This window comes from Apteryx rowi, unplaced genomic scaffold (genome assembly GCF_003343035.1).
Source record: "Apteryx rowi isolate R43461 unplaced genomic scaffold, aptRow1 scaffold_8, whole genome shotgun sequence".
Classification (NCBI taxonomy): Eukaryota; Metazoa; Chordata; class Aves; order Apterygiformes; family Apterygidae; genus Apteryx; species Apteryx rowi.
The window spans coordinates 3,012,955-3,035,684 of NW_020451093.1; the positions used below are offsets into that span (position 1 = coordinate 3,012,955).

Here is a 22,730-nt window from a genome sequence, read left to right on the forward strand (position 1 = left end):
TGAATTTCCTCCACCCTAGCTGTTGGAGCTATTGATCCCAGCACATAATGTTTTGTTAACTGTTGGAAACGCAAATCCTGACAGGCAATGTGCATGGCCTTCTAGCAATTAGGTAGAATCCTTACTTGTCATTCACCAGGCTTTTTGTCTTCCAAAGGATGTAAAATTGGCCTCTTTTTATTTATTTATTTTTTTGAAGACCTAGTCTTTCTAATTAATAAGCTTAGGAAGCAGAAGCTGATCACTTTAGTTCAAAATGCCCTTTAGCTTTACATTGTAGAGAAAAGTTTTTTGTGCTTTTTGGAGTAATTTTACCTAACAATGACCCAGGATAATTATGCTAAACTAAAAGTGTCTTTAAAGAACCGTTGCACGTAATTTCTTAAGTCATCCCTAGGTGGTGATTTAGAAGATCACCACCAAGCAGAGAACACAAGTAACTCAAATGCCTTCATATATTTCGCGTATAGAGGCTAGGAGGAGGCGGCTAGTGGACTGAAGGCTTTTGATCAGTTTGCAGCAGTGATGGAAGTAATATATTGCAATGTAGCAGCAAGGTTGCTGAGTGTTTCAGAAATCCTCAAGAGTGGTATGGGATTTGTTCAGTAGATTTGAGGCTCTTTTTGTAGTCATGAAAACTGACCTGTTCTTTGAGCAGACTGGCTGTTGAGGATTGCTACAAGCCAGGAGGAATGGATATAATTATGTCCATCAAGCCTTACCTCTCAGCAGCTGGTACGGTGACAGGTATTTGATATCTCCTGCTGGAAATGTTTAAAAAGACAAAATGCAGATTGTGACCTGTTCTCGGGATGGTGCATTGACAGTTGGAGGACAGGCACCATCATGAATTCAAGTGAACTTACTGTCTTTGCATGCTCTACTAAAATTGGTGTCTGCAGAAGAAAGAGGGGATCAGCTTTTGGTTAATTTTAGGATCAGTAACTTGCTGAAAAATAAGAGCAGGGGCATCCAGATCGTACGCTTTCTTTGCTAAGTCACATTTTAATAGCTTAATTCGTTCAAGACTGCAGCAAACATATGGCCCACAAGCCAAGGAGGGCAGAAACTCAAAAGTCTGTACACAGTCCTTGTAGTAGCTATACTTGCATCAATACCTGTCTCTTGGAGTCAGGCATACTGTGTCAAAATACAAGGTGAAGTATCTAATGGTGGGAAACTGGAAGGGTTATGGGCTTGAATCTGGAGGATAACCTCACGCATACTTTGATTAGTTTCCTTTATTTTTAAAAGCGAGTAAGCTGCATGATTTCCAGCTGCTCTGTGGTTATGCTTTTTCCAAGTCCTGATAGTCATCCCGAAAGCAGGTATACTCAGTACCCAGCAGTGAGTTTTGCTCTGTGTAGCTGGCAGACAGAGATACCAGCAGAGATAGCTGATCCTAAAGGAAATACATTGAGTTGATTAGGCATATAGCCAGTTTTCGTCCTCTCTGTGCGTATCGATAGAAGGTATTAGATCTACTTGTGAAGATTTTTATTTATGCTGGCCGAGATAAGTGTGAGCTTGTGGTGTGAAGTGCCTCACAATTCGCTTGTGTGAATTTCTGTGCAAAAACAAGATCCTTTTCAGTATCTGGTGCTCCTTGTTAGTACCTAATGCGTCCGAAAGATATTTTTCAAGACTTCAGAACAGTGTTAAAATGGTGAAGGCAAAGGCCGTTTCTTCCCTGTGGCTGTTTTGGTAGAGAGGAGATGATATTTTCAAAGATCCAGCTCCCACTAGCATTAGTGGGAGGGAACAGCAGGTGCCGGTTTTTGTGAAACCAAGCTTGTAACGCTTGCAGGTTTGGAACAATGGTTCAAGATAGCCCTCTAAGAAATGGGAATTACAACATTAAGAAAAGTATAAACATCACTCATTACTGCAAGATCTGTATTGCCCTTTTATGTTTTAAATGTTATGGAATAAGTTTGACATAAGTTGATCTGAGTTTGTGGTAAAGGTTACCTAAAGAGCATGGTGTGTGTATGTCCTGTAGATCTGTTACACTGATCAATGGGTTTGAATCCACTGTATAAAAGGATTAATATTTGTATATTAGGCTAGTTCAAAATGTATAATTTTAAACTATTTATTCAAAAAGTGCTTCTAAACCATTTTTTTCAGGTCAAAGGGGTCTTTTTTTCAGTCTAACTCCTTTTTTAATTTCCCAATTACAAGACTGAAATAATGTTCATTGTATTTTATAACAGCACATATATTTATAGTTAATTTTTTTAATCTGGAAAACAAACCTTAAAAGAGATTTTTTGCCCCTCACAATATATTGCAGAAAAAAATCCCATGTTGCTTAAATGAGAAACAAGAAAAATACCTGTAAAGCAAGTAGCAATCCTTGTTTTCTCAGGGAAACTGAGCATACAGCATAAAATTCCTTTTTGGCTGTTTTCTTTGAACTAAGTATAACTTCACATGTATGTTGAGTTCATTTTCTTTTTAGAGATTTATTGTATTGCTTAGGGAACACTGATTAAACAAAGGGGAGATGTAAATGAGCAAGATAGGATCCTTTTTGAACTCTATTTGAAAATATTTAAATGGTAGATAGAGGACAACGACTAAAATTAATTCAAAGACTAATATTTGTTTACGGAAGAGAAAGGAGACTAGAAGGATCATTTTGAAATGCAATATCAGGGGCCGAATTCTTCTAGAGCTGTGACCTAGCGATGGCTGAAGTTACCAGGAGGAGCACATGGGAAGGGTGAATCTCATCCAAAAAGGTTATGATTTTTGGAATCAAACAAGTGAAGAATTTCACTGCCTTTCTTCTAATGAACAGAACATGGAGCATACATTGATATTTTCCTTACTTCTTGTATATCAGTTGATAACATTTGTGTTAAGTCTCTCAAAGACCCAGTGCAGTGCTCACAGTAAGAAGTAGGATTGGTTCAAGACATGTTTTTTTCCTTCTCATCCCAGGTTTTCCTTTGGGTCTGGGAGAGGGCAGGCTCTACAGTCAGCCCTAGGGACAGAGAGTAAAGCAGACTCTCCAAGGCATTGTATGCTCTAGTCCCGTCCTCTTTGGTTTGGATATGTGAAATAGCGTGAGGGGGTCCTCTAAAAATAACCAGTAGCTCTCCATGATGTTCACATCAAGGGTATTTTCATCTGGTTTCATCTGGTAGAGCTTTGATAGATCCTCTTTAGACAACTATGACACGGGGCAAATCACAGAACTTCCTCAGGCTTTAGTTTCCTGTCTGTAATACCCCCTTGAGATACGTGGATACAACGCTTTCAGGTTGTGCAGGCAGAAACCTTTCATTGAGGCAGCTGTTACGAATTGTCTGTATTGAAGGGGCAGGCGACCGTTTGCAGAAATGTTCACAAAATACTTACTTTTTAAAAAATAAGTGAACTAAGAAAGGTTGATGTTCTAGATATGTGTGGCAGCTGTCCTCCCCCTGTGCTAATCCCGATTTCCCCACCATGCCCTCAGCCGCCTGCCTGGCCGTACTGCTCTTCTCTATCTCGTAGCCCTTCCTTCCCGCGTGCCGGGCAAGCAGCTCGGGGCACTGGTGCTCCGCTAGCCGCTGTGCAGCCAGCAAACAAAGCACAGCAGGTAACTTCTAAAGATGGCAATGACTTGAGATGTTCTCCACTATTCAGCTGCTAGTTAAGTAGATGTGTAAATCTTTAAAGGAGCAATTGCTCTGTCAAATTTGGTTTAAATTAGTAAGCAGTTTCAAAAGTTTCTGGGGTTTGGCAGATGGTAAACAGCATGATGGCGTATGCTCATGTCCTTAGGAAGACAAGCTAAAACAAGCCAAAAGACGGTTTGTAATGCACTAGAAATATTTTTTTTATTCTTAATAGATGAAAAATCTGCTTCAGTGGATATGTTTGATGAATTGGTAATGAAAGTTATTTTAATTAAGACTTTTTTCCAGGAGAAATACTCAAAACATTATAAAAGGTTTAAAGTCAACAGAGGATCATTAGGGTAAACAAATGCCTGGCTATGTTTTATTGCATTCCCTATGTGAGGACTAGGAGGCTAGAATCCAAGTTACGATATAACTCGTGAAAGAAAAACAAGTTTCAGAGTGAGTTAATTGCATTTCGCATGAGGCAGGATTGTTTAAATTCTAGGAATTTAATCTCCCGAGGTAATACGGAAGGGAATAAACTAAACCTGATTCTGCAAACAATGTGTTTTCAGGATTGCGATCAAGTTTAGTGGTGAATATCTACAGCAACAGACTGCAGCGTTGGTAGCCTTTGTGCTTCCAGCTGCAGAAGGGTTTGGCGCGTGCGGAGACGGACGAGGGAAGAGGTGGAGGCGTCGGGGCGGAACAGGGAGCTGTAAGCAGCCTGCAGGGCTGACGTGCTCTGTATCCGCTGTTCCTCAGACAGTGCCGAGGAGTGAAGCCCGGGTATTTCATCCTGAATGCTATTGAGTGAAAATTAAAGTATTGCACTTTCTTTCAGTTTCTTCTTATCAAGCTGTTTATAAAGTAGGCTGATTAAAACAAATTTAGTTGCTCGTTTTGAGGTTAACGGGTGCTGGAAGTGAAGGCTCTTCCCTTCAAATAAAATGTTTTGACAAACTTTTCATCAGGAATTCAATAGATGGAAACTTTGGACCAGTTTGGCACTGAAGGGATTGGTTTTGGGGCGTGTTGTTCTCTCATTTTCAAAGTAGATCTTCCTCTTAATTCTAATTAAATATTTTAAAGCCAAGATACTCTGTTAGGCAGCAATTTGCACTTTGTCAGGTGGTCCTAATGGAAAGAGAAAAACATCTACTAAAATAGTAGAGAAATTGCAGAGCAGTAGAAATGACCGTGGGATGCAGTTTCTAACTGTTAGTTAATACTTGTCGGCAAAATTCCTGCTGGATTCAGTGCTCTCTGTGGGAATGGAGTCAGATCCTCGTATAGATCGTGGGCTGTGCAGAGGCACAGGAGTTCAGTGGACCTAGGTTACAAGATTGAGTTCTTAAGTTGTGACATGAAGTAATGGGCTATGAAAAGCCAGAAAAAGGAAAAATTTCTAATTCTGCTGAGACTTGGAAGCCAAGCTATTATTTTAAGTATAGATTACACTTATCACATTTATTTATCTGTGTTGGATCTCATATTTATTAAAAGGGAGCTTTTATAAACTACTGGAGTGAAAGTGAATTAGTGAGTTGAGAAAGATTAGCTCTTTGAGAAGATTGAGAACAATTTAAATGCCATTGTTCAGTGTTTTTCTTGCTTTTTGTCTGTAAGAAGCACATCTGTAATTATCTGAAACTGGGTACTGCCTTTGTTTAAAAGAGTTAAAAAAGTAACAGGATAAGATTTTTCATAATTCCTTTTCAAATAAACAGCCTGTTCAGTTTGTATCTTTAGGCAGTTGGCCAAGGGAACATATATAAGAGGTGAAGTTTCTTTAGAACTGAATCATCCCATATTGGTGGGATGCCTTTTCCAGTTTTGAAGCCAGTTCCTCCCATATGGTGCAATTTTAATCCATCCTTTTACCATAGTTCTGAGAACCGGTGAATTTTTTTCAAAAATTCCTACTGAGATGTGGGAATTGGATGTGTTCAAATCTGTCCTGGGAGCTGTGGTCTGTATTTTACTATCAGTTGTCTGATGACGGTGTTGCCATATGTACCCTTATATTGACGCAGCAATCACCAAGCCCAGAGCCAAAAAAAAAAAAGAAACAAGAAAAATGACTCAACATGGGTACTGGGTCAACAAGTGCACAACTGAAAAGCGGTGCTTTTTCCTTTCATATGATAAAATAGCTATAAAATATCAAGTCTTTTTTGTAGAGAAAAGCTGATGCTCCAGTAGGACTGGTAAGCCCTCATAAATTGTAGGGTATACTCTTAGGCAGTTCTTTTAAAGTAGCTATATCAATGTTTGAAGCAGATGAGGGACAGGGGTTTTGCTGCCTGTAATACATGGCAGAAACCAAGATGATCCCATAAGCTGGAATTCTGTTTTTGTTATCAGGTGCAAAATATAATGAAGCAAGAATTCCTCCTGGTTTCACCAGATCTCCCGTTTAATACAAAGTTAGCTCTGTTCTGTTGTATGTTTAGTGCTGTGTCAAAGGAGAGTAGAGCCAAGAGGGCATTTTGTTCTTTTTCTTGTTGTTTACAAATAAAGCTGACTGATTTGGTAACTGTCTTGGAAACTCACTGAGGCTGTAAATTTAGCAGAGAGCTCCCTGGGCATGCATAGATCTAAAGGTAATAGTTTCTTGCCTATCAATAAGTAAGTATCTTAAGACCTTTACTTTTAATGCTATATACAACTTAAATCCCAGGAAAATAATTCTACTCCTGCTGCTCATTTATATCATAGTAGTCTGCATTAATTCAGACTAGGCTACATCTTCTAATACATTATTTATTTAGGTCTTCAAAATGTCTGTAGTACGGCATGTGGTTGACAGAGCATTTTTTTGTATGTTAATAGTATATGGCAACCTGTTTTCCCAAGATGCTTAAATAAATGAATGTCTTGAAATAAAGCTCTGATTTAAAAAGCCCATTTTTTTTCTGTTGAAACTATACCATCCCGCAGCCTTTTGCTGATTTCTCTTCTCTACAATTGCCTGTTTTTAATAGTTCTGAAAGGATCTTCGATTCTTTACTTTTTTGTGTAAGATGTACTTAGATGAAGGGTGAGGTACTGAGCTCATATCTTCTGACAGTTCACAAAGCTTACAAATAAAAATACATGAGGGCTGTGTAAGCGAGGGTAAAACAAATGGTGTACAATGCTCGGAAATGAATGAGTCCTGCAAATGAATATTGGCATGTACATCTTCAGCCCCGTATTAAGATTAAAGCGAGTCGTCTGGGATACGATTGCGTAATTGCTTCTGTGAGTGATTTGGAGCTGCTCTGTAATAAGTTGTGAATACTGTAAGCTGACCTGGTTAATGGGATATTTACTAAAGGAATATATTTGTATAGTTTAATAGGAGGATGTTTGAAAAAATTAGCAGGATGGGAAAGAATGGCTCAGGACAGTCATTTTGCAGCAAGCACTGGAGCTGGAAAGAGATGGTGCCGGGTTTGGAAAAGGCTAAGGGATGCAAAAGGAAAAAAGCACCTTGGGCAGATTAAGCTTTTCTCAGGAAAGAGGGAGTAAATGGCGCGGTAAGACACGGTGGGAAGAACGCGAGAAGGATGTTGGACCTGTTCAGCTCAGAGGGGAGGAGACCCTGTTGGCGATGCGCATGCGTAGCCGATTGGTCTCGTAACATCCTTTTTCCCCTTGCCACCGATGACACTACGGAAAGGAAAGCGCCGCGGCCGCCCACGCTCACCGAGACCGTTTGGGGGAGCAGGGTCTCCACGCTGCCGGCTGTGGCTTGGGGCCTGCGCTCGCGGGGCTGCCGGGAGCTCCCAGCACCCGGGGCCCTCGCGCTGCCCGAAACTCCCGTCGGGGAGCAGGCCACCTCCGGCAGAGCCTTCCTGCTAGGAAGGATGTTTGCTTCTCTTGGCGTGTCCTAGCTTGGAGAGTGAGGTTTTTGGGTTGGATCCCCTTCCCGTCCCGGCGGGGCCAGCCCAGGGTGCTGGGGGCAGCACTGAGGTCCGGGCAGTGCGGAGACGAGCTCCGAGCGGAGGCAGCCTTCATCCTGTAGTCGTGACAGCTTCATTTGCTTAAATATCTGTTTTCAAATTTAGCTATTTTAAGTACCATAGACTAAGATAATTATTTCATGAAGTAGTATTATCTGCAAATTAACCTTGGATCTTTGGGTAAGTTCAGAGAGAGAGAGAGAGATAAGGAATTTTATCACAAATTGCCAGACTTCTTGAGTTTAATGTAAAGGCCGTGGCAAGTAATACATTTAAACTGCATCTAAGTAGAAAAGACCAGAATATCAAAGTCTAAAAGCAATAAACATTAATTTATGCAGAAAGTTTTTATTTTTTTCTCCTTCTGGTTTATATGTTCTCTTCTCACACTGTCATGTAATGAGATTATATTCTGATTTAAAAAAAGAAAAGTAAAATGTTTTATTTCAGTAGATAAAACATAGCTTTTTAAAAACATGGGCTTGCCCTGTGTTGTCTTGAACTAGTCATGCAGCCTTCACTTTGTTCAGCATGGTTGCTGGACTAACAGGTTGGAGAGAAAAAATCCCCCTTACATAGACTTTCAATTGAGATACATATTTTCATTTTCAATGACAATTAATACATTTCCTGTAATTCCTTTCAAATATTCACTGGCAATATTTCCAGACATATATTTTGAAAGTTAAATGCTTTAGGATTTATATACTATAGTATGTAGGTAGGTCGGAGTAAGCTAATAAGTCTGTACGGCCCACTTCATTTCAAGAGACTGGTTTGTATCTCGGAAACAGTATAGCTGTGATAGCACAGTTATATTATTAACATATATTAACAGCTTGGTTAATGAACTCAGGTTCTCAGCTCTTTGCTGGGCTAATTAGCCCAGGGTGAAGTGCTGTGCTAGAAGACTGCTGTTGCTGGCTCCAGAGCTGGCCTGGGTGTCGTTGCACAGCGTAGGGTTTTGGCCACCTGTCCAGAAACATCTCTCTCTCTTTTTTTTTTTTTTAATGGGCTGAAATTGGCATGAGTAAAGAGCAATAATTAAAATAATATTCCACAAGGTTTGCATTTTAGTACAGCAGTTTGATTAAAATTGGATCAGCTTTTTCCTCTCCTGTGAGAAATATTGTTCACTTCATTCCTAATGAAGTGGAACCTGTGCTGTGATCAGTGTCGATGATGTCACTCTGGGCACCTGCAGTTCTTGCAACCCTCTACGTACTGCGGAGCTGGAATGGATATTTTTAATGGTAAGCTAATTAAGGGCTATCTGTGCAACTCGATACTAAGTCTTGAATGACTGTTCTTAATACTCTTTCTTCTGAGATTCACGTGACTTACGTAGGTTAGCTTGTTCTCTTAGTTGTAGGGACTTAATTTTCTTGGATGATGTGCCTTTGGATCCCTCAGTCATGTCCTTTGATGTTAATTTGGCCTCTGTCTGCATTGGGAGCTACCACTCTTCAAGTATCAACTCTTGCTGTTGAACACACAGAAAAGCAGGTATGAATTCTTTCCGCTTGTTTACGGACTTCCATCCTACAGCATTTCTTCTTTTTATACTCCAGTCTCTACTGCAGGCTCTAGTAATTGCTGGAGATATCACACATTTAAATCCAGCCTGAATGCCATGGAGTTTCTGGCTAGGGTGCATTTTGGATCCTATCAGTTCTGGAACTGCTCCCAGCTAAGCCAGAGCTTTTTAATACAGCTGCTTGTGAAGCCCACAGAATTTGGCAGTGTTTTCTGTCCAAATCAGTCTCTCAGTACTTTGTTCCACCGTTCTCTTGTCTGTTGACTCTTTCAGTGCTTTCCCAAAATATCAATATCATCTTTGAACTCTTGGTGCATTGCTTCCTTGAAGGCTTCTCCTATTCCCTGCCAGTAACAGCAGCTGGAGGCAGTCCAAAGTAATTACTAACTATTTTGGAGACTTTACTTTGGCTGCCCTATCAAATATGTGCAGTGAAAGCAGGATTGCTATGGGGCCTCTTTTTTCTGATCAGGGCATCTCTGTCATCTGTAGGCTCTTTTTTAATTGGAAATTACCCACTCTTATTAACACAGGAGATACCCTTTGGTCCAAATTCAGACACAGAATAAATGTATATAGTTCCCACTAAAGAGAGAAGGATAGTCTCATCCACATACTGCAGGGTGAAAATTTGCCCTTTTGTGTCCCTTCTATTTCTCTTGGAGGAGAATTTAATTTTCCAGTAAAGGCAATAAATTTTTGGCTGCTCAGATAAGTGACTACAGAGGTTCATCATCAGAAATGGAAGAAATAAGCTTACTAAGAAGATGGATGGTGACAAGAGGAGTGAAAGTTGTTATCCAATCATTTGTCATGGTCTGAGACATTGAGATGTATGGGTAAGACCCCTAAAGGTGTATAAAAGTTCCTTTTCCAACAGTCAGCTGGTATGCAATAACTTACCTTGTGCAGTCAGCCAGTGTTATATGCCCTCTGAAAACTCATTTTATTTGCATCTCTTTATATACATAGTACATAAGCAATAACATGTTATATATTGCTGGGAAGTATCTATACATTGTCTAAATGTAACCCTATGATTGCTGAATATACCGGCAGACTTCCCTGGTGCTTGTATTAACTCCCTTTTCTCCCTCCTCTGTCCCAGTCCAGATGTTAACATTATCTATCTTCCCTGTTTTACTGATAATGTTCTGCTCAGGGATTTCTCCAGAGATTTTTCCCTCTGAATGCATTTCTGTGGTTCCCTGCTTTATAGTAGTTTTCCTCTAGTTCTTTCCATGTCTCAAGACTTAAAAAAAAAAAAAAAAAAAAAAAAAGTAGCAGCCATTAGGTACAGCGTCAGCTAGTGAAAAATTAGATTAAACATTCATGGTTGTAGGAGTGCTTGTTAGTGTGTATGTATTAACACTTCCTGCCAGATTTCAATATGTTGGAAGCTTATGTTGCTAGTGAGGTGACTTTAAAGTGTTTTCCATCTGTAGTGGAATACATTTCAACTAACTATCTGAGAGCGGTTAAAATCTTGCTATGCTTACCTTGTTTCAAGGAAACCTTTCCCATTACTTCTTAATATGTGAGTATTCCTCTCAAAACAAATGTGGTCAAGACCAAGTCTCTGAAATAGTTTCTTATCCTTCAGCAGAAAGCACTCTTCTGTTCTGTGTATATAGGTGACTATACCTTCTGGTACAGAATCTCTTGCCTTTGCCTTGCTGCTTAGTCCACTTTACAGCTGTAACAGTACAAAAATCCATGATTTTGGCTGCGTTGTTCTGTGTTGTTTGCTGTTAGATTCTGATCTACAGCTTGGATAGCTGACTTCAAAAGGCATGGGAAGATGATGCTTGCCTTGCCTCATTTGGGCTTGCGGTGGCACAGAATAGCTCAGGAAGGTTAATTTGATCAACTCCATTGACTTTGATCAACGCCGTCAGCTTTTGATTTAACTCCGTTAACATACAACCCTCACCTATTTCCCCCAGCCTGTTCTAGTATTTCACGGTCAAAAAGTTTAATCGGCTCAATGTATTCAGTTGCTGGTCTCTCTAGTAGCTGGCTCAGGAGGCTGTATGTGACTGCTGTTTACTCATAGACAGGGGAGTTTTTCTGTAGTTCAACTGAGAAGGTTTTAGTGGTGAAAGTCTCAGGCTTAGTCCTCAGTGATGGCCTGTAAGCCTGTGCAGCAACGGAGGTGTGTTGAGTAACAGAGTAACACTCTACAAAGATCAAAATGTTGGTGCATCTCAGAGGTGTGTGATTAGGCGAATTAAAGTCAGGGTTTGGCTGCAGTTCTAGAGTTTAAGTAGAGTTTAAGGTTCCACCAGTGTGGTTGTATCAATGTGCGTCACAGTTGTGCTAGCATGATCTGTCTCCAGGAGAACAGCAGTTACGGACCCCATGAGTTTGGGAGCACTGCTCGAACCATTTCTAACAGTGTGACTTCACCTGAAGGCAGAGAGTTGAGGTGTCTGTGCCTGTGGGTATTGAGATGACTGACTGTGACTGGGAAATCTGTTCAGTCCAGGCTGTAGGAGGTGTGAAACATTATTTGGCTGTGCTTCCGGAGAAGCCAAGAAGATTTTTTTTTTCTTCCTATTTCCACCTTATCTATGACTGAACAATTACCAGAGATGTGATGAGAACACTGTATGCAGAAAGTCATGCCATTGCCTTTTTTCTAAATGATTCTGAGGTCCATCTAAGTGGCAGTTATCTCTGCTTCTAATCAATGAAGCTGAAGCTAATATGCTAAGTGACCTTTCAGAAGAAAAAGGAGGTTGTGCCAATATTATACTTGAAGTTTGAGTCAGCTTTTGCACTTTATCATGTAGTTGGTTGCGTAAACTGTTACCTTATTGACTTGTATTGCCGCATCATTTTGTATTATATAAACCAAGTTAGGTGATTTTTAAAATTTGTCTTGGTTGCCAGTTGTAGTATTTTAATTGCCCAGGTACCATTAGTCTTGTATGATGGCCCTTCTTCATTTTAACGTTTGATTTCACATGATCTTCATGGCTCCTCAGTTTTATTTTCCATCTGACAGCAGATATCTCTGTTGATACTGAAAACACTCAGCCCTGTCTCCGCACCCCACTGACATTCATTGGGTTACACTTAAATATCTATGAGCAAGCTAAATTCTTTCTGTGATCTCAGATTTTTGTGCTTAGCTGAGTTTGGAGCTCTTATTACACCACTGCACCGGATGAACACTTCCCAGTTGGGTGAAGTCAACAGGATTTTTACTGCTGATTTCACTGCCTGTGGAATCAGGCCAGTTTACAACAGCCTGTTGGTTAGCAGGGGCTACTCTCTAATACTTTGCTTCTCTACATTTTTATAGTGCTTAGGAGTCTGATGGATGGAGCACTCAATTATTTAGCATCGATCAAGCCTTTTGGTTACAGCTTCTAAACAAACACTAGTATTGCCTATTTTTTTTCCAAATATATAAAATGTAATTCTCCTACATTAATGCACAAACTTCAAATAAGCATGTGTTGTAGCCTAACCAGCCCTTTTAATGAAATGGGTTTTGAATTGAAATTTTAAGTATGCATGAAGACAGTAAGATACCATTTGCAGTGTTAGGATTTCAATAACATATGGAATTAGCAGAGCTTTATTATATTTCTGTGTGTGCATGCACTCTGTTGAGTAAAAGTTGTAATAAATAAAAGTTCAAAGGTAAAATTTTATTGCTGTGCATGAGAAGAGAAAGAATAAATAAGAGTAATGTGATCATGCTCATATATGTTATGAATTTTGAACTATTAGAAAGTTTGTCAAAATGTGCTTATGTTTGAAAATACAGATTAAATCTGAAGGTTTTAATATTGTTCTTCCTTACATACATATTCCTTGAGAATATAAGTGTAAAATATCTCCTGCCGAAAGCAATAGTCATAAAATGACACATTCCCATTTTAATAGCTGAATAATCAGAACGGGAATATTTTCTAAGTTGCAGAGTGGTTATTGCTTTTTTCGTTGGAAGACTCTTTAGTGGTTGCAAACCAAGTTTTATCAGATATTCTCCAGTTTTCCTGTTTGAGTTCTTGCTTTTGAACAGTGTGTCCAAATGCCTCCTGACAGTCTTGACACTTCAGGGTGCTTAAAAAGAGAGAGGTTTTCATTTAATTTCATTTACCGATTCTGTATTTTCCTTTAATCTAGTAGTAAAGTTAAAATAGTGGTTCTGCAACAGTAGGCGAAAAACTCTTCGAGAACGACTAGTTTGTATCTCTCCAGGCCCATTACAGTTCATACATCTTTGTTTCTGCTTTGGAGCAGCACAAATAAAGTAATAGGTCAGCATGACAGATTTATTGGGAGGGTAGTTGTTGGCGTGGGTGCCTCTCAACTCAATGAACTACATTTGTCTGAAACGCTAGCTCAGCACGTAAGCTGAACTTCGGTACGTTTGAGAAAACCCTGCGTTGATGAAATTTTGACATCAAGGATAATTCCATCTCCTCCATTTTCTCTAGTCACTGTCCATTTACTTGGTCCCCTATCATCTTCCTCATTTGTCTACCTGTGAGCAGAGGGGCGCTCTGAGGAGATTACCGTTTCAGGGCAGTGGCCTTTTGTAGAAGTCTTTGAACACAGTCTTCAGGTTTTGGCTTTGCTGCTTGATGTGAGATGAGTCAGCAGCTGCAGGCATGTAGCATACTCTCTTTTGTTTTTGTGTGATGGGGTCAGCAGTTGATTTAATAGCAACGGTCCAGCTCAGACCTTACCCCTGCCTGATGGGGTAGGGACAAGGGACTTCCACTCTGTGCGAGATTTGAGAAGATGCGGTGGTGGAGCTTCAGCATAGCCTCTCAAGCTCTTGGGCTTCGTCTTCTGGTAGCTGCTGATCTGGTGGCTACACACATTTCCCAGGTGACTACAGTAATGCCAGCCAATGCTGTGGATATGTTTAATTTTGCTGTGTAAACATTCAAATGACAGTATTCATCTTCATCAAAGCAGAGAAAAAGAATGAAAAATTTCCTGGGAAATAGTTTCACCAGCCTAAAGAAAAGAAAAAGTAGTATGCTGCCTTACCTAGACTAAAAAATCTAGAGCAAGCTTCAGGCAAGGGCTTTGTCTCAAGGCTGCTGCGAGTAATACACATCATTTTTCTCTGACGCACTAGTAGATCTGTTATCTGTTGCTTTTTAATTACACTATCCAAATACAAGGTCTTCACCTGCACTGCCTACTAGGAAAGATTTCTTCTTGGAAACAATGGGATTTTGTCTAAGTGAGAGGAATAATCACAAATTCCAGCTCTTAGACTTTTTTTTTGATGACTTTGAAACATTTTGGACTGTGAATAAAGGGGAGAAATGGTAGATTTTTTGAAAGAACAGTAATCAACCTTAAATCTATGTAAACTTTCTGGAGCAGTAGAATAACGAGAAACTTCTAAATAAACCTTGCACATTTTAGGTGATCATAAATGATTCCCTCCCTTAAATTTTTTTTGTTGATGCCATCCTAGCTGAACTGTAAGCAGGATTAGGCTGCTGTTACAGTATAATCAGTGAACTGGTTATAGAAGGTGGAGCAGTTTAGAGATCTGATGCACTTTAAATGGCGCTAAAGGAATGATGCACCACTGACTGTAAGTGTAGGCATAGTTATTAGTGATGTAATTAAAGTTCCACCTGTGTGGGCAAAGTGGAAGCACACTGCAAATGCAATATTTATTTTGGGTTGCCAACATTGTTTGATTTCTCCCCATCTTAAGTACTAAATGATCTACACAAAACACAGTAGGAATTAAACACTTCCATTCTTCTTTTTATTATAAAATGGTTTGAGGATAGCTCAGAGTGTATTAGCTGAGTGTAACTTAACCCATCTGAGAGCTGGCTTGCCACCCCGGTTCAGTTTGATACGTGCCAATATTGGTGTAACCAGTGATCATAGTTTTTGTTTTTTATTGCTTTTGTCAACAGTAGATTTCAGTCATTCATTTAGACTCTCAATTGATGATTGTTCTGTGTTATTGAGTATATTTTCTTCTTTATTTTGGTCTTTTTAAAGCCGTCTAACAGCATATTTTAATATCCCTCCATTCTGAGTTTTGTGGATGAATTAGAGACAAAATTGCAAAATAAAATACTAACTACTGTTGGTATTTCTGATAAAAATAGCCTAGCAATAGCCTAGTATTCAATCCTCCAAGTTTTGAACATTTCCTGATAGATTTTTGAAGCTCTTGGAATTGCTTTACAGGATTAGACCACACTTGGAGTCTGAACTAGAACATATTTTTGTGTTAACTGCTTCTAAATGAGCACTTATTTTTAAGTAGTTGGCATAAATCTAATTTTAATTTACTGTTTTCATTTTCTTTTGCATTGATCTTCTTTGTAGAGATTCAATTGCAGACTTGGAGAAAGATGTTTTCAAAGAGGCCAGATGGTATTTGCAATTATTTATTATCATTAGTGTTCACCGTATCTGAAAACAGGACTTTTGCCAACTTAGATAAACCATTTCTGCTCTACTGTTGTTTACAATATTTCAGTGTCTGATGTTAATTACAGATCACTCTTGGGGCAATTTTTGTGGCTAGGAAAAAAAAAGATTCTGTTTTTCCACAATATATGGCAAATCGCTAACACTTATTTTGGGAATGTAATTTGGATTTTGAATGATATCATGAACAAGCCATCAAAGTACATCATTAAGAGTAGCATATCGGACCAAAAGTCAGAGTAATCAGAACAATGGGTATAAAAGCATTGCACTTCTCCATGCACACACACAACTTTTTTTTTTTTGGATCAATTATTAGAGCATAAAAATCTTGTAGGAGTGTATCATTGCCATTGTTTGTCCTTCTACTCTTTTCTATTGAGTTTTGAGAATGAAGATGGCACCTGAATTGTGCAAAAATAGAGTGTTTAGAATTTACAGCTGTGATGCATTGGGAATAAAACACCACCTTCTTTATTCTAAATTAAAATGCCCAAATACCGCCACTAAAGTTGTGCTGCCCCACTGTACAAATATATAAGGTGAGGTGGACTCTATATGCTCTTGGAATAAACAAGCTGACTCTTAATGATTGTTTTATCTTAAATTTTTGGAAATAAATGAATATTTTAGTAGCACATAATGTTTTAATACATTTGACTAGTTCATGTAATTGGCTTCTACAATATTTTGTGTTAATTGACATTTTTCACAAAGCAATCCAGAGAAGGAAATAGAGGGACACCTGTTTCATAGTTATCCTGCAGCATCAATTTCAACCATAAATCTTAATTGTAATCAGTCTTGATCAACCCACCTGTGTAGATTCCTCCATTTGTATGTAGTAGGGGGTAATGCAGAAAAAGGAAAAAGAGGAAAAAAAACCCCCAGAACATTAATAAGGAATATGTTTAGTTCTTACATTTTACGCTTCCAGATTGCTGTGCTCTGTTAATTATCCGGAGCAGCTACTTGAATTCATATGCTCTTCTCCAAGAACACAATGAATGTAATTTTACTTTCAGATGCACCTGAGCAATTTCTCTTATTTCGGGAGGAGTTGTTCACCCATCCACGAGTTAGAATTCGTTCTTTTGCTTTCACTCCCCAGCCCAGCAGGTGCATGTGTAGGAAATTTCTTTAAATGACTAGTTGTGTTGGGACAAAGAAATACATGGTCTGCGTGGGACAAAGAAATACATGGCAGGCAACGTGTTAGGTAGGTAGCGTGCCTGATAAGCTGTATCATTTTTTAACCTCTAGGCTGGTGGCTGCTGTATAATAGGGCAGAGTCTTACAGCTGGGATGCTCTCTGCAGCCTTGCTGGCTGCTTGCTGAAATGCCCCCCGGTGTTCCCTTCACTGAAGATTCCTCGGAGTCGCAAATCAATTTTATTACATATATTTATGTAAATAAAAAGGGATAAACAGGCCAAATTGCAGAAGGGGATATGAAGGAAAGAAAAACAAGTATCACTTCTTTCCGTACTCTTCAAAGTCTTTGCTCTCATAATCACCAAAGTGATCACACGCTGCCCCTTTTGAAACAGCCAAGGGACATGGTCATGGCCAGTGACATGGGGATTAGGGCAGAACTTCATGTTTTACAGTGATTTTTATAATGTATTTCCAGACATACTATTTCTTCTCCTAACTTACTTTCTACTGCTCTGTGTCTGTTTTTTCATACTTCTCTTTATCTTTTTACTTTCCTGTTTCCTTATTCTCCTGAAACTTTCTGCTGTATTCCTTATTCTTCACTGTGAATTATGCAGTTGAAAATTAGTTTTTACTTTACCTAATGCTGTATTCTGGCTCTGTTATTGTATCCACTTCTTTTTCTTTCTATTCATTGTCTTTCTTTTCTTTTTGTCTAGAATGTTTTACTTGCTGCATTTTTTCATAATTGCATTTTAACAAAGTTTTTCAACTCAAACCCTTAAGGATTGTGTCATCTGTTTTCTTTCTTTCTTTTTTGTCCCCAAGGATGATCCTGGCTATATTTGGACTTATTCCCTCTTTTCCCATGTGAATGATTTTTCTTCCTCTCAGTTTAATTTTTTTTCATGATAGATCTTTACCTCCATTCTTCTTCTTTGTTACTTCATTCTTCTTTTCTGTTACAAGGTTCTGATAATAGTGATGGACCGCTGCAATTAAATTTATTCCATACACCACTGCTTTCCTTGACAAACTGACATCGCTTGTCACAGATGTTCTTACCTATTGACTGGCATTAACAAAAGTCAACCAGGAGCCAAGAATTTCAGTCAAGTGTGACATTGGTCTTCCAGTCCAAAAGTCAATGTGTGCAGGAAGACTGAACACAGCAGCTTGTGGATTTAATAAGGTATCTCTAAAACTGGTAGTGCAACATGGAAGAAAAATCAGTGATGTTGCTAAAACATGAGTATATGCAAAGCAGCTATATCCAATTTCTCCTATTGTTATAGTTTGATTGTTATTGCTTTTAAATGTAACATTTCTGTTAGCTGATTAGATGTCTAGGCCAAGATTTTGTCATCAGACTGCTTTCTCTGAAGGAGATATGCAATTGCCGTCAGCAAACTGGCATACAGTCAATATGAATTTTTCTGAATTTACTACTGTCTGTTGACATCTTATTCTGTTACAGGCAAGTATTTAATCAAAGTTTATTGTCATTCTTTTCTGAGATTTAAATGGGACATAAAATTTAACGATATGTATAGTATTTTAGATGACGGCTTCATTATTTCCAGAGAACAATTTCAAATGCTACAAGGAGAAATATTGATGTCAAACTGGTAATTGTCATTAAATATGCAGCATTTTTGCAGCAGTCATTTGTGCACAAAATAAATTTTCGTTACTTCCTGGTAGCAATGGAAAGCCATCTAAAATGCAATTCCTTCATCTTGGGCCTTTCCCCACTGCAGAGGCCGGAGCTCCACACACACATGCAAAACTGAGATTTTTCCAAGTAATGTTTCAAATTTTCCATCGGAAAAAAATGAACAGGGTATAGTGGTGAATGGCAAAAGGAGGCTATTAATTTATTAAGTTGATCCTCTTTCAATTCCTACTGCCTAATGGGACTTGTTTTTTTGCTATTTTAGTCTTATCCTGTCCAGTCGACTTGGGTTCTTTGCCAGTCTGCATTTCTGTAATACCCTTTGCCGGAGCCATGAGGCACGTCAGTGGCAGGTGTAATTAAAGTGTGTCATGGGAGCTGAGTACTCAGGTCACTGGGAAGAATGAAAATAATATGCTGGAGCTGTGGTTTCTGGGAGGCATTATGTAAAATAAGCAGATGCAGTTTAATGTTGAACTGACTCGGAATGAAATGTTCCTGTTGATTTAATGCCTCACAACGGCAGGACCGTGGAAGTGCCTTGTCCTTTCAGGATTCAAAGGACAATAGGAAAATAATTAAGTTTTCTGGAAAAATACGCTCACTCTTTCAAAGAGAGTTCTATATTGTTCCTTCTTTTCTGGGAAGATTTTCATTCATATGAATATAGATGAACCAGAAATTCCATTCAGAATTTTATTTCTCTGTATGTGGTGGTGGTCGCTTGTTCACTTTCTTCATGACCTTTTCCCAGAATTCAAATTAGGGACCAGGCAATAAGGCAACCTTATTAGCAAATATACTTGCAATAATGCCATACTTGTCTTTTTCTTTTTTCCCCCCACAGTTATTACACCCTGATATTAGAAAAAACAGGATTAAATCCCTCCTATGTTGAAAATGTTTTCTGTTGAATTCATCTTATGTATTTAGTTTTAATCATTAATTAAAAAGTTAAGTGAGCAAGTAATGAATACTTGAAGGGAGCCAATGAAGATGGTGGCCTACTGATGGAAGGTTAGATTCGATGAGCTGGATCCAGTCCAAGCTAACTAGTCTTTTTTTTTTTTTTTTTCTTTTTGAAATTGCCTATTGTCCTTTTGTCTTTGACTGCTCTATTTACTAATGAACAGTCTTCAAAGTTTATTCTGCCACTGCAGATCGCACCCAGTGTACAGTTTCCCATGAAGAGCCCTGCTTTGGGCTCTATGTAGGAAAGACCAGTGATCTGAAGAAGTACTGCTCTGCTCTGAACTGCCACTAAATGTAATTCCTGGGTAGCCCAAGATGAACTTCAGAGCAACGTTGTCAGTTCTCACGCAAAAAATTCTGATAGGGAGCTAAGTTGCAACTGTTGTTATCAGTACTATCCCCCTCCCTATTTTTCCTGAAAGCATTCCAGACTGGGATCCTTGTGATGTGATCTGCCATCCCACTGCTCTCCATGGCTGGTTTCAAATGCTACATCTTGAGACCTAAATACCTGCTTAGAGGGGAATTCATATTGTGTTTAGATGCATTATATAGGTGCTTAAAGACATTAGTGTTATTTAGCAGAGAGAGCAAACCTCCTCTAGAAAGATTATTCAGAATATCTGAGATAAGAATTACACCTTCAAGCTACTGGGTGAACAGTTAGAAAGCTCTGGGGACTGTAATATCCCCTGTAAATCTGTGACAATGCATAAAGCACATTTCAGATGTATCCTATTTTAGTATTTTTCATGGAAAATGAAAGATTATTGCCTTCTTTTCTAATATATAGTAGTTTTCTGAGAATTCTCTGCTAGGCAGCTGGTACAGAAGACCGTAACCCTTCTGTATTAATACAAACTAGTAATTAAACTTGAACACAGTGAATAGAACCTTAAAGTAATTCACAGAAGTGAATGTAGAATTGCACCTTCAAGCACTTGGTGGTAAACTGTTTACAGCAAAACTCAAATCTTCCTTTCTTTGCTGAGGAACCATGGATTGCAGCCTTTGTTTGCAGCGCTACTGTTGTTGCTGTTGTTTGCTGTAAATCCAATGTGAAAAAAAACCTCTGGGAGAATAAGTGGAAAGAGGATTTTTCTCCTTTGCCTCACTTCCCATGATACGGTTGCTTTAAAATCTGTGGAATCAGAATGGGGGAGTACAAGTGCCTCCTTTTAACCTAGGCTCACAGGTGGAAAAAGCCACCCCCAAGGAGACCAAAGTGTTTGGTGCTCTCTTCTGAGTAAAGTGGTACGTGCTTAGAGAAGGTCTTTTATAAAGTCAGATTAAACCAGTGGAAAAGCTTCAGTGGCTTTCAACAAATGTGGTTCTCTTTAATACTTATATCTGTCATACAATCTGATTGCTTGAAAATTTGGACTAAATCCAAAATTCACTTCTTGATGGCATTCCCTTGCCATAAAGTCCATATGTAATGAATGTATGGGGAGGAGGGATGCGTGCTTGCTGTGGCTGGTGTCTATGGTGGCACCCCAGGCCTGCGACCCATCTCGTGCCTTGTTGCTCAGCAGCCTGTTGCTGGCTGTGCAAATGCCTCCTTTGCTTCTTTCCTGGGAATACAATGGTGGGAAAGGAGGATAGATGTTTTACCAAAGAGCATTTCACCAAAGCATGTAATCTCATGATGTTACTGTAACAATAATTCCTAAAATCAAGCCTGACCGGGATGCCCTCATGTTATCTGCTGCTATACAGACAAGCTGTCAAAATCTTAGCAGGGATTTTGACACTAAAATAACTCAAGGAGACAGTTGGAATGAGGCTTACGGGTTTATTTGGGATTTTACGTTATTTTTCTCTAAAGATAGTTCTCAGTGTTACATGAGCATCCAAAGCAGCAGCGGTGATAATGGGCAAGTCTGAGTGGGTGAGTAAGCATGGTTTGCAGGGATTGCCAAATGCCGTACAGCTGTACACCTGTGCTCCTCAGGACTGGGGACTGTCTTGAAGGAAGGTTTGGTCTCAGTTTTGTTATTGAGCAGATTTAGAATAGCACTACAATGACTGGGTGTATCTAGCACTACAATGACTGGGTGTATCGAGCATTTCCTGATGAACATAGGCAAGTGCAAGGGAAAAAAAGGACAAAAAAATGTGTATTTTTAAATCTCTTGCATTCTGATTGCCTGCTAGATTCTCTGTTACTTCTCATAATATGCTTGAAAAGTTTTATTTGTGCCTCAGGGGCAATAAGCCTGTCTTCATCTAGGGATGCAACTGCAGATAATACCACTGTGCTATTGACAGCTTGATGTAGTCTTGCTAGCAGCCTGCCTGCCTCTCTTCTTTACTCACCGGTACATGTGTTGTCTTGTAAAAGCAATACAGATTTTTACCCTCTTAGTTATAATTGCGTTCTGGGCTGCCTCGTTACAGACCTCTGTTCCTGTAGCATGTGAGGTGAGAGAACCAGCATTATTCTGATGTTGCCATTATGAATTTTAATTTTTTCCTACATATAATTGAGCCTGAATAGTCATTATGTTTTTTTCTAGATTCATAATTAAAGAAACCTCAAAGGAAAGCATCGTAACTATTATAAGGGCAAAAGAGGTAACATTTAGAGTGAGCTTGTTGCTTATAAACAGCTCAATTTGAGCTTCAAGAAATTTCAGATTTGTAACTGAAAATTCATGAGGCCCAGCAGCACCAAGCAAGAGAACAGTGTAGCAAAGTCAATCATATCTGTCCATTGTTTATAGAGTTAATTTCTGCTATCATTTGAATTATATCTGCAAAACATTAGGTGTAATTCAATGCCAAAAAAATCATGAATCATTTCATCTCATTTTCATGAAATATGATCAATTATGCTTTTGTCATAAATTCTATGTAATTAATAAAATTACTGGACATTTCCTTTGTTATTTTTAAATAAAACTATATTTTACTTTGCTTTTTAGGCCATAGGCATTGAAGGGTGTATCTGTTCATCTGGCTTTCTGTGTAGTATGTATGTTTGGATCATATCAATGGTGGAAAGCCACACTCATACATACCTGAGGTCTCTGTCTCATCCCTTTTTTGCCATGGAACTCATAGGCAGTTTTATTCCTCTCCCACTCTAGGAAACTTGTGTATTCACTGGTGTCTTCCTTTCCCTAGGCCTGAGAAGGAGGAGGTATGGCTGGGACGTTAGTAAGCTGCTCCCATCTCCGTTCTCAGTTTTAGAGAGATGCTTCTTGTCGGGAATGATGGTTTTGTTCCCAGTCCCTTGGTTCATCTCCAATAGCAAATATTTCCTTTTGGGGCAGGGGTGGTCCAGCAGATCCGTTTTTCTGGATTTCCTGGGATTTGAGTGAGAAGCACACTTGGAAATGGTGCATGGCTAATTCTGTGATGTTGAAGAAGAAT

General features: G+C 39.0%; 1 protein-coding gene across 1 annotated transcript in view; it reads left to right on the forward strand.

Moving 5' to 3' along the window:
- THSD7B (thrombospondin type 1 domain containing 7B) overlaps nucleotides 1–22,730 on the forward strand; it is a 271,641-nt gene that overhangs the window by 93,833 nt on the left and 155,078 nt on the right. The gene's annotated exons all lie outside the window — the stretch shown is intronic.